The sequence below is a fragment of the Rhea americana genome, unplaced genomic scaffold (assembly GCF_003343005.1).
Source record: "Rhea americana isolate MKP2758 unplaced genomic scaffold, rheAme1 scaffold_1, whole genome shotgun sequence".
NCBI lineage: Eukaryota > Metazoa > Chordata > Aves > Rheiformes > Rheidae > Rhea > Rhea americana.
The window spans coordinates 11,328,203-11,338,157 of NW_028185038.1; positions in this window are offsets into that span (position 1 = coordinate 11,328,203).

Below are 9,955 nucleotides of genomic sequence, written 5' to 3' on the forward strand. Positions count from 1 at the left end.
TAGGCGTGCTCAAAAAACCGATTCTTTGGAGTCCTGAAAAGGACCGGGTCTCTCACCAAGTTCCTTCTTTTCCAGCTTGTTCAAGCACGCCCCCTGAACACTTGATAAGACGATAATGCTTGATAAGACGCTCGCATGAGTGATCAGCAAAGAGAGTTGGCTAGGCATGTAAATAGCTATCATGCTACACAGATTTCCTCAGACTTTCTTTTAGAAATTCCTTTGCTGTGATGAAAAGTTTGATTTAGCTCCAGTAAAGCTGGGGATACCCTGTTGTTTTCCATCCCAAATGAATATTTGACTCACAGGAAGCAACTCCATTTACTACTAGGCAGAAGCAAGCTCTCAACGGGGCAAGAGGGAGATGGAATTTGAACAGCTACAAAACCATCTGTTACAATATTATGTGAAAATGGAAAAAAATTGGCTTTGGTTAATAAAATGACAAAAGCAATAGAGTAATTCTTGGCATCTTTCTAGCACAAATTTTATTTTGTCTGACTCTGGGAAACTCCAAAGTCAAATTAAAAACTGAAATAAACCTCAGCAGGGCCTCAAAACTTGGTCCTCCATTAGAGGAATGTGTGAACATTTCCTAACTGGTAGTGTTTATGTGCTTCATCCCCAGTGACCTCTTTCCATAAAGCAAAATACATCTGTATATTAAATTTAATCTATTATATAGATTAAAATTATAATTTAAGTCTATAAAAAGCGAAGATGAAGAATAAAACCACCACCATCTGCTCTGGAAAAACGAAGAGGGAAGTTTAAAGGAAGCCTGGAAGCTGCAACAGTCTCATCAGACACCTGCTTTGCCCATGGTACCAAGGAGATGGGGAAGCTACTAGAGATATCCAGGAGATGGCTGCACTATGGAAAGCCCAAAACAACTGCTGGCGCATAAACAGGACCTCAGTTCTGCTTAAATGGAAGCGAGAGGTTACCGTTTCTTCTGGAAACAACCCTGGAACAGAAAGGGACAGAGGGGACATAAAGCTACGGTAGTCTTTGCACTTCCGAGACCTGGAAACTCTGCTTTATTTCGCATTACAGCATAAAGTCTCACCCAGGCTTACTGGGGTGAGGGAATGTAGAAAGGGAATTGTGTAAAGAAGAAATCCACCCGTCCAGTTTATCAAGTGTGAGCTGATGTGAAGGCAGCATCTAAGGGCAGTGGCGTATTTACTAATGCAGTTTTAAAACTGAAAAACTCTGCAAGAATCCTCACACACATGCAAACGACTATTGAACCCCCAAATAAATAAAAAAAGCATAAAAAAACACCCTGCCTTAGATGATATTTCAGGTCAAAAATAGCACATAAATACTGTATAGTGGGTTTGTTTCTAGTGAATGCAATTAAAGTAGTCATAAAAATGCATTTACATATGTTCAAAAATGAATGCCATAAAGTATTCACACTCAGACAATAGTGGGACTATAATTATGTCTCTCCCAGTCTGTCTGTGTGACTATTTTTACCATATGACCTTTAATTTTTTTTCTTAATAATCACAAGTTTTGTTTTTAATGGTTCCAATCCCAGCTCATACTATTATGCCAAGACTTTCCAATAGCTGAAGACTAATTATCCAATATTCAGTTTAAATGCTTTTGGTTCTTATTCTAGAGTGCTGCACATACGAAGAAAATTTATATAAATGTTTGCTTTCAGTTTCTGTATTGGTTGGTTGGGAAAGTTAAAGTAGCCCCGTCATTTCATAGGCAGTCTACTATTTTCTGCCCAGCGTTCTTCGTAGTATTGGATGGTTTACTCCTAATATCTTTTTTAGTAAGCAGAATTACCTCAGATGGCCATATTAGAGATAGACGCAGAGACACATATGAAAATCCAACACAAATCTTCCCGTATGAAGAATAGATTGAAAATTGCGTGGTATTTGACTTGTCTGTTCAATATAGCCTATGCTGGTCTTCACAAATTTTTAGCATACTGGGAAGAACTGCTGAAATTAAGCCCAATGATTATATTTATAGTGTCTTTTTTTAAGCGTTAGTTATTTACTATAATAAATCTTGTTAGAATCTAGCATTCGTTGGTAGATGATCTTTGTGGCAAATATTTTCTAATAGTGCTTAATTAGGTACCTCATCACCGGAAAGGAGCTGCTTTAACATCTGCTTTTGTCGATTGCAGCAGACACGCAATATTAAACTGCTTTTCTTTGACTACACGGTTTTATTACAACTGTAACTGGATTTAGCTAAGATGGAAAGTAATCAAGCTACTGTAAAAAATTCAGTACTGTCTCTAGAGTGTAAGTATTAATATCAACCATATCATTGCAGAACCTATTTTGCTTCATCCTTTAATTCATCCGATTACTTTTGGCTTGCCTTGGTGAGAATTTTCCTGGCTCTTTATGGATCATTTGAGAGGAAATGTTGAACTCTGCTCAGGTCTGGAGCCAGAGTATTTTGGCTCTCTGCTCTTGAACTGTAGGAAGGGAAATCCACTGCCACAGGCTAGCACGAGCCTGTCTCTTTGGCATCAAATACCTTCCCTGTTTTGTTCTAGTCTACGGGCCGAATTACCTCCCACCAGTCTGTGAGCCCAGGCTACGGCACCCGCTCCGGTATGGCAGCATCGCTAATGTTCATTTATTTGCAAATACAGTCTGTCTACAAAAATCAGGAGGCCACTATAGCTCACACAGGCCAAGAACTGCCAAAGGAATTTGCAAATGAAGCTTAGGAAGAATTTTTATTTTCTTTATTTTATGGTGGTGGTGGAATTAAATGCATCGCACAAAGCTGACTATTCCGTTGTGCACACGATTGTTAGTGGAACGCTGCCATAGAGATATATAGTGAACATGGCAATTATACATGTATACATACGCATATAATATATACATATATCATAGTGAACATTGCAATACACCATTTCGTGGGATTTTTTCACCATTTTCAGTGAAATTTCTTTGATAAAAGATGGTTACATCTGTTCCTTCAGGGATGATACTTCATAGATATGGAATCATGGAAAGAGATATGGAAAAAAAACCCTAAGATTAGCAAATTTCAAGTCTGTCTTTACTACGCTTGTACAACAACAGTGAACTTAAACAGACCCATAGAGTGTGTAAGAAGACCTATAATTTGCAGCTAAAATGCCAACTCAAAAGTATGTAACATTATGGCTAACCAGAAGTGTTTTTGAACATTGGAGCATAGAGTGCCCAATGTTTTATAAGAGGCTGAAAGTACTCTGAGAAGTTACATACCAAACAAAGGCCAATTCCCAAGCAGGCACGTTACTTTAGACCCCAAAACGCTGCATAGCTCTCAGTATTTCTGTATATCCATTTTTCTTTTGTCATCTTTCCATGTGCATTTGACTTTCCCTGAGGCCTTAAACATCTGGCAAGATTCATAAAAGCTTTAATGAGTCAGAAAAAAGTCAGAAGACATTTTCAACTTGTAAAAGCATCCTCTTGATTCAAATTGATGGCATCTTTGTAGTCAATCTGCTAACTGGCTTGTATTCAACAACAGCCTGGCTGCTTTTTTAGATAGAATTCCCTACTGTGGATTTTTTTATTCCAACAATAATAGGAATGTGCTGCTGAGTGTCTAATATTAAATATATACCTCTATATATTACCAATATATATGCAGCCACTTTTTTTAACTTTATTGCCGCACAGACAGGCACTAGATTAGATCTTCAGCTGAAATAAACTGTCATATTTCCACTGATTTCTATAAGGATCTTCCCTGAAAAGTTATGATATAGAAAATTCATGAAAAGGTCATTGATTTTAGTGGTGTAACCCTCAATTTATGCCAGCATGACTGATCAGAAACTTATGGATTTTAGGTCTTTCTATGGAAACTTGAATTACATTCACTATGAGTAACTTCAATTTTTGGATATTAGGCTATTTATAATTTCTTTACAAAATAAGTGGCATTTTTTGCCTCTTTTTGGAATATGAGAGATAATAGAACTTGTGAGGAAATAATTATGGACCTAGGGACTTCAAATCAGAATACTCACAGCCTTTTTACTCACAGCCTTTTACAGTAGGTGGAGGAATGAAGATTACTGGTGCCCTTCAGTTTGGAACTTCATATTTTAGTGCCTAAAAAAAAAAAAATGTATTTCTGGATGCAGTTTCCTTTTTTTTATGTGATAGAAATATTTCTTTCTGTGATATAAACACAAAATTCAAGCATGTGAAACTATGTTGGTGACATATCAGACATCTATTGGTTTGAATTCTTTAAACTAAGCACATATCCCTCTTCCAAATGAACCATAGTCCTGAGAGAGCAGCAAAAACACATCGTCTTCTGTAGTACACTAGAAGCTACCAGAAGAGGAATCTTAAATTGTAAAAAAAATACATATATACATTCACAAGTTAAAGCATCTATTTTTGTATGTATAATTATCATATTTTTTTCATGTTTAATTACAGCTAGTGCTACTCTTCACTGATGAAGCCTATGGAACGAAAATCATTTCTACATAACTAACATTATTTTGTTTATCAGTTTTCCTCTGTGAAATTATTATGATAAATAGATTTGGGATAGGTAATATCTTAGGCAGCTGTGATCATATTACATTACCAAAGAATTCACGAGACTTGAAGATGAATATATGCCCACTGAGAAGGATATGAAAAAAAATGTTGCCAGAAAAACTATTAAAAGATAGACTGTGGGCATTTATAAAACAATATAGAAATAAGAGATATGTAGATTAGAACTCCTTGTAGTAATTTTGTCAAATCCACACCTAAGCCACCATCCGATAAAATATTTAAACTGAAAGAGGAGGTATAGAAAGCAGACTCATGAACTAAATTCAATAAATTATCACTAAATTCCTATATAAAATAGTAATTTTCTGTTTATTTTTTGTCCTGAGAATGACTTTGTTCAGTGCTAAAGGGTGAAGTCAGCTAATTGAAAAGCCTATGCAAAAAGAGAAATATAGAATAGTACTTTTTACTCAGTCCCTTCCTTATTATGTGAAATCAGGACCTGAAAACACTATTTATCTAATTATCACTTATCGTTAACGCCTTTATTTTTAGGTGTTATCTATTAATACCTGGTTAGTCTAAGAACCAAGTGGAGATCAATGAGTAGTAAAGCCCATTTTTAAAGGGGAAAGTACTTGAGTGTTTCTGAAAATAGGAGGAGATGGTGAATTAGGTGTGAATTCCTACAGCCCAAAGGGTGGTGGACAGTATTCCTCCTCCGAGCAAGCAGAGTGTTTGAATTTATTTCCTAGTCTCTTTATGTAGAGCCAAAAGCTGCATCCAAAAATCTGTATTAATGATACTCCTTTCCCAATAGCTGTATGAGGTAAGAGGGAGAACGGAAAGGAAGAGAAAAACTGGGTAAGTAATGTGACTCTGAAGCACTACTGGTTTGGAGGGAGCGGGGAGAGGACATGTGCATAAGGTTTTACGATTCATGGAAGTAGCTTTCCATTATCCTCATTAGCTCTCCCTGGAGAACAATTTTCTTATTTCTAAAGCATTTTTAATGGATTTTTTAAAAATAATTTATTAAATTTAAATGTAGTTTTTTTCTTCTTCAATAAAATATTTTATAAGTTTAGTAAGTCCATGGACTGTGTTTATCATCCAATATATGCACACTATGGTTACATTAAGGCACCATGCTGTACCCAAATTTTACAAATACTGGTGAGCTGATGTACATCCTGTCGCGTGCTATTGCTTATTCATTTAGAGGAAACCAGAGCCTGTGGGCTTTGATTCATAATTCCCATTTCAATACTTAGAAAATTCTCTTTCCAGTCATGCAGCGCACATTTTTCTGATTTAAAAAGATGTTTTCAGAGGTAGGTCACTGTGTTCATGTCCCCTTTGCGCAAGTTAAAATGTTCAGCTGGGACTTGAACACTGAAGGTTGTTAAGCATCTGAAGCAAAATGTTGAGAACTCTTAAATTCCTACTCTATCAAGTTAGATTAAATGGCAAACAGCACTCAGGCAATCAAACCTCTGATTTCAAGTTTCCTTTTAAAGAATAAAAGGTCCCCAGAAACTATTTCTGCATTCCTTTTCATCCAATTTTCTCTTGGAATTCGAAAATAAATGACTTGTTTGTTATAACAAACTGAGGCGGAGGCTGAACCAAAAGATCCACTCTTAAATGTCAATCATTGACTACACAGACATGAATTATGCAATGAACTTCATCTGATCCCTTGCAAGGAGGAGACCTAAAACATTGCAATATTAATATCACGTTGCCCCTTGTGCTCCAGTATACTCAAACTGACATAAAACAGCTTGGAACAAACTCATATTAGACATTAGCAATTTGCCACGCAGGTTAGATCCTTGTCAGATAAACTCAGAGTTAAAACATCCCATTTACTTGGTACCTTGTTTCCCAGAAAAGGAAGTAAGGAAAAAAGCCACAGAAATCCAATCTGTATAACATTAGGGGAGTCTGAAGAAATTCTTCTTTCCCCCAAGTGTGTTCTCCAGTTTTATATGTCTGAAAAAGGGATGCATACATTTGTGGTGAGAGGGTTCAAGATCCTTCTGCAAAAAACAGGAATGGGGAGCAAGGAGACACAGATAACTCATCTGTAAAGGCTTGCCTATTCTTGAAAATAAATATACCTAAAGCCCAGTGTCTCGGGTATTTTAATATTATGAAGACATTTCCATCGCTGTTATAAATTAAAACTCAGACACCAGATGTAACAACTCTATTTTTAACCCCTCACCACAGAACTACTGCTCTTCACAGTTTTATCCACTATAAAAGTCCTCTGTCTTTATAAACTATAGTTAATTTATTGCTTGGCTCCCCTTGTCCCTAATTCCACCTTTGCCCAAAATGTATTCTCTTTTCTCTGCAGAGGAAAAAAAGTTGATAAAAAGTGAGCATTGTTGCTCCCCTGTTTCAGATAATATTTCAAACCCTTTGAAGGACAACTCTTCAGTCATTTATAAAATTCTATAGTTCCAGTGAGAAAAAATGAAGTAATTAAGGTCTCTGCGTACGTATTATCCTGACGCTCATTTAATTTAATTTCCGTTATTTCTCTTTTCTCGTACTCTGAACAGCTTTACCATCGTAATCACAATAAATTTAGAGCCATGATTCCAAAAGCCTTGTCAGGATCAGATGCACAATGTATGAATGCATGGGACCAGCAAATGGTCTATACCAGTGGGGGTAGTTGTCAATGTAAAAGCAATTTTAACAGCTATTTGTTCTCACATTGAACACAAACAACACTTGACTCAACAGTTGACTATCTACAGTCATGATACACAAGTAAGAAGAGGACAAAACAAAATACAGATCCTCCCAAAAAGAGAAACAACGGAGGTAATCCCCTAACTCATTATATTAGTTTGTGAGTAATGTATTTTAAGATTTATGATCCAGTCTTATCAAATGGAATCATATATTACGAGAACCTTCCCATCAGTTTCAAATGGATTTGCATCAAGTTTCTGGGACTGATCCTTCAAGATGCTGGCCATTTCTTGTTTAGTCAGCATTTTCAGTGCTGTTTTCAGTGATAATTGTCCATTTTGCTGAACCAAGTCTGGCCTGTCCTTTTGTATTTCAAATTAATTTTCAAAGGAAACTAGCTGCCACTGAGATGGAGCTACTTCTATGAGAGATACCAAAATTGGTCTTCTCTAATACAAATTTGTTGAAAAACAAAAACAATAACAAAAAAGCTGCACACAACCCAAAGAAGGAGCTGAAATGCGGGATGAAATTCATCTCGTGCAGTTCCGCCTCTCTTCTCACATTCTTTTACTCTACCTTTTCTTCCTTCCTCTCTGGTTACTTTTTCCTCACTTTTTTATCTCAAATCTGGTCTATTTTCCCATAGCCAGAAGTAGTTAATGTATTATGACATTTACTAGACTTTAATCTTATTTGTGATTAAGATGACTGCAGAGGCCACTGCAAGATACAATGATCCAGCAGGGTGTTGGTGATACTTTTAAGACACCAGGCTTATCTACTAGAGCCACCAAATTTGTTTTCAAGTCACCATTTTCAGAAGCGAGCTAAACCAGAGCAAACAATCAAAAGAGGAAATTATTTGATTCTCCTAAATTCCACTTTTTTGTGCTAACTACTCAGAAGATAACCTAATAGTTTGTCTAAATTTAGCCCTCTAAATCTAAGAATACAACTGTATGTTTTGAATCAGTGGCAAAAAAAAGGAATTAGACTGCTTCATGGAAGAACATATAAATACAAAAATTAAGAAAAAGGAAGATTCTTTTTCTGTATATATACTGGCCGGGCTGCTATGTTAAATATCAGCAAAACCATTCCAACTTGTTAGAGAAACAGGCCAAAATCAGAACTAAATTGGCTTACAAGTGTTAATACAAAATCCAAATAAAGCCCCAGTTTGGGTTAACATATCTTATCCACCATTTATGCATAACAGTAGATTCCCATTATCACTCATATGAGGTGATTTAACTTCTTTATTTCTTCTAGGATTTTTTTTTTTTATATTTGTTATACATCAATTTTATGTTCCTCATCATCTCACGATCATCTTATCCTCCCCATCAACAAATACAAATTTGGAACAGCTTTTGTTTCCCTTAACTGTCTAGACCATTGCTGAAGGAAAACCTGATAAAAACAGCTGGGTTTCCATGTTCTGTCTCAGCTTGAACTAAGCACTGTTTGGAAAATGGAATGTGAAAATCCATGGGTGACAAGCGTGCTACAAGTTAGCAGACATTTACAGGAACCATGTAAAAATGTAGCAGAGCTCTTGTAAAAAAAAAGAAAACAAAACAAAATAATCCCCTCCCCCCAAAAAGAAACAGAGACGGCAGTGCCAGACCACTTTCTTCCCCTCTGAATTAGAAATTTTTATGCAAAAGAAAAACACAAGGGCTACTTACAATGATTCTTTGTACATCAGAAAAACATAGTCTGAAGGAACTGCAAGGAAATGATGAAGATGCAACAACTCTTAGAGGACCAATACCCCACCAAAATATTCTATTCTCATAAGTATAGGTAACCACGTTGTACCGTAAATATAGTTAATCATGTTACAGAGTAAGTTGCCTTTTATTCCAAAATTGGAACCTTAATCTTCAAACAGCTCAGGAGCTGGGCTACTTCCAATGAATTTTAAGAGATAGTGTACAAGGAAGGATAAGAAAAGAAGGAAAGGTAATAAAATAACTAATATCAAGAAGGAGTTAGTCACTGTGTACATTTATACAGTGGCACAAGATCAGAGGAACAAGATTCAATGCGACTGACACGTTTATCTCTCTCAGTAGCGTTGTCTCCAAACCAGCAGCAAAAGATGATATTTCTCTGCACTTCTAAAGAGAGTTCATCATTTGGTCATTTGCAAACATTCGTCGTTTGCTGGATACGAGGCTACTCTAATTAGCGCTTGCTCTTCTGTCGTTATCCCAGGCTCGCAGTTTCGGCGGTATTATCAATGCAAGGCACTCGTTATAAGCTTGTGAGACTCTGTAAAAATATGTACGAATGCTGTTTGGAGAAATCACCTCTGTATTACCCTAAAAAACGTTTTGTTTGGGCTCGATAAAAAGCCAGGATGGAAAACTACAGGATCCCTGTGCAGCTCTTTATGGTTAGCTTGTGTATAGCAAAAGAACACCTTTAGGTCAATAAAAGCACTTTCAGAATATCCTGAAATCCTTCTTTCGCAGAACACTATCAGTAACTGGGAGAAAATGGCTTTCGATTAAAAAAGAAAAATCTAGAGCTAAACTGGTTACAACATGTATCAAAGAGTGTAAACAAGCCAGAGACAGAAGAAGAAAAGTGAAAAAGTATAAGCTGCTATCTTCCAGTAAACCAAAATTCACAAGGCCATCTTACAGCAACATATGTTCCTCACAAATTTAACGACAATAAAAGTAAATAGATATATTATCCTGAAA